This window comes from Choloepus didactylus, chromosome 3 (genome assembly GCF_015220235.1).
Source record: "Choloepus didactylus isolate mChoDid1 chromosome 3, mChoDid1.pri, whole genome shotgun sequence".
Classification (NCBI taxonomy): Eukaryota; Metazoa; Chordata; class Mammalia; order Pilosa; family Megalonychidae; genus Choloepus; species Choloepus didactylus.
In genome coordinates, this window is record NC_051309.1 from 203,841,001 (window position 1) to 203,844,435 (window position 3,435).

The following is a 3,435-nucleotide window of genomic DNA, read 5'->3' on the forward strand; positions in this document are numbered from 1 at the left end:
AGGCCTAGCTGTCAGTGACAGGCTGTTTTCCACAGAGGCTGCTTGTTTCTTTCTCACCTCTTTCACTCTCACTTGTGTGTCCATTCTTTCCCAGTCCAGGAGGAATGGGCAGTGGCAGACTGAACAGAAGGGGCTACTAGGCACTGGCATCTGGAAGAGGCCTGAAGCTTCTGAGTTTGCAAGACAATCTGTTAAGGGGAAGAGGTAGGTATAAGGATAGGGTCCAGTGGTGGGGATTGAAACAGTTAGTGGAGATTGAAACATGGAGATCAGAGGAAAGAAGAAAGTTAGAGAGAGAGAAGCAAGAGCTTATTAACACCTAGAAATGTTCTTTGGAACCTACAAAATCTTTTAGTGAACAATTTTGAGTCCTCCCTTTGAGTTTGGGGTATGTTTTCCTTGTCCAGGAAGGAGGTACTTGGGGAAGGGGCCCTAAGCTTCTCTTAAACCTCTAGATAACTTGTGCAAAATGAGTGCAAAATGAGTGGAAGTGTTAAAATATATAAATAAAGACTCTAAACCAGCACACTGCTGTAGTTGTGTTAAAGTACTGTCTAGACTGGGCTTTCCAAAGAATATTGAGTTTAATTCAATGGACTGTGAAGAATTGTGATAGCCTTGGTAAAATAAAAGTGGGGAATTCTTACTATTGTATGCAAATACAAGACATGATAAGCAAACGGTAAGTAAAAAAATTTTCACTTACGTAACAGGAAACACATCCTTATTTAAAAGAAGAGGAAAATGGCAAAATATAATGTACAAATGTAAATTTCTAGATTTTTGAACATCTGTAAGTACTCAAAAGTGCTTTTAAAATAAAATTGGCATTTAATTTGGACGTATTTCTTTGTGCAAATATTTAATGGAAACGCCACCAAAATTTACCCAAGACAATCAGTCCAGTTTTGAATTTATGAATATTCTGAAATATGAAATCAATATCATATTTTCTACCTAAAAGAAATGTTAAGGCTTTAGCTGAAGTGGCACTTGGAGGAAAACTTGTAACTTTAAACCCACATATTAGTTGAGAAGCTTTCAGAATCCAGTCCCGGGTCTACCACAGGCCTGGCATGCGTGTGGAAACCTCTGCTACAGAAACTTCCCACTTAGACTGCCCAATCTGAGTGTCTACCCTTGGGAATCAGCAAGGAAGTGCTCAGGAAGCAGTGCCCTCTCTTTCTTGTCACTCATAAGTCTCCTTCAGTTCTAGTTCTCACTTTATGTTCCTCCAGTCACCTAGTGCCTCCCCATCTTAAGCAGTCAGTTGTTTGCAATGGAAAGTTCTAAGAACAAGACTTTATGACTTCATGCGAACACATTTGCTGTTTCTATTTGCTCCTCTTCTGTCCTTTGGATTTCACGTTTGTGTAACCCACAGAAATTGTTGCATTTAATTGTAAAGCAAATGAATTTCATGATGTAACTATGATGTTGTTTTTATTGTAGTGGATTCCTTGTTTGAATAAAAGCTCCAACAAATAATGGTAACTTGGGCAATATGAACATCACATTTTTGCCAGACTTAACTAAAATTTCCCAAGACTCTGATGATGCTATTGGGAGGGTGTGGTCTTGCCAATTTATTCCAAAATTGACCTGAATGGAGTTAATCATGTTTGACTGTCACTGATCTCCCCGGGGGATGAAATGTGGAGGAGACACTGCTTAATACAGCTCTTCCAGTACAGGGAGGCTCCTAGAGAATTCTCCCCCCTAAACTGGACCCCAGATTCCCACCCAATAAAGAAAAGTTTGAATGCTTCTAAAGAAAGCTTTGAGAAGGAAAATCAATAAATTATCCTCTGGGTAGCTTCTCATACCAATGAAGAGTCACATACTAGAATGCATTCTTTTTTTGTTTGTTTGTTTGAAATGAATGTGACAAGGATTTTATTCAACTCATTGATTAATGAGGAAACCAGTAAGATTTTACAGCTGATTCATAGAATACACACACACATAAACAGGTAAGAAAGGCTAAAATGACTTTACAGATAGATATAAAATCGATTTGTCCATAGGACAACAATCAATTGCATTCCACCAGAAGCAACTCATTTACATTTCTATGAACAAGAATCATTTGCATTATCATCAGTTTTCTACAATGTAAAGAGTTGTTAAATAGGTCAACAACAAGGAAAGGCAGAGATAACATGAAAGGGTGCCCTAGAGAGAACACCCAATAATTTTTTCTGTAGATTTCATTATTTCACAATTGTTCCGGTTTGCTAATGCTGCCATTATGCAAACTACCAGAAATGGATTGGCTTTTATAAAGGGGTTTTATTTGGTTACAAAGTTACAGTCTTAAGGACATAAAAGTGTCCAAGCTAAGGTATCTACAGTAGGGTACCTTCACTGGAGAATGGCCAATGGCATCAGAAAATATCTGTTAGCTGGGAAGGCATTTGGCTGGTGTCTGTTGATCCTGGGTTGTGTTCCAGCTTCTCCTTCAGCTCCTGAGTGTTCTTGGTTCTTTCTCTCAGGACATTTCTCTCTAAGTGCCTGGGGGTCCTGTCTTAACATATCCCAGGGCAAACTCTGGGCTTCATCTCTCTTAGCTTCTCTGGAACAAACTCTGGGCTAGCAAAAGTCTACTTTCAATGGCTGTCTCCAAAATGTCTCTGTTTGCTGTTCTCCAAAACGCTCAGCTGATCTGAAGTCCTTAAGTTTGTGGGCTCTTTTCTAGGGTTCCAGTGACTAAATCACTGGGATCCATATCTCCATGAAAATAATCCAATTAAATGTTTCACTCATGCTTGATTGAGTCACATCTCCATGGAAACACTCAATCAAAGGGTTCCAACCTAATTGACACTAATATGTCTGCCCGCACAAGATTGCATTAAAGAACATGGCATTTCTGGGGACATAATACATCTAAACCAGCACAACAATTTTTCCAAAGAGTGGTCAATTAGAGGAGAAGACCAAGAAATACAAATACATGAAAATTAAAAACTTATATATTGAGGTGCATATATTTGTTAAAACCCTTTGATTTGTGCACTTCAGATCTATGCATTTCATTATATATATGCGTCACTTCAATCAACTTTTTAGAAAATCTTTAAAAATTACAAATGGAAAAAAACTTGTGGACATTAAAAATATTATTAATAAAATTAATGTTAAGCAATACACTGAGAAATTATTTGTAACAAATACAACAGTCAACAAGTTGGAAATGTCAGTGAATGAAATAACCACGGGACTTGCTGTAGAGGCAAGAATGACATTTTATTGAGCAAGAGCAAATATGCATATGGAGCAGAGCCAGAAAACACACACACACACACACACACACACACACACACACACACACACACCTGTTTGGAGGTTGGGGTATAGAGAGCAGTTTATATTGGTCATCTGGGACCTGGGCTGCTTTGGGAAAGTGTAGGGCATTGTTAGAGGTGGTTTTGG

At 38.4% G+C, this 3,435-nt stretch overlaps 1 pseudogene; it reads left to right on the plus strand.

The window, feature by feature from the left end:
• The first annotated feature begins 1,305 nt into the window (after positions 1 to 1,305).
• LOC119530620 lies at positions 1,306 to 1,800 on the plus strand (annotated as a pseudogene).
• The last annotated feature ends 1,635 nt before the right edge of the window (positions 1,801 to 3,435 follow it).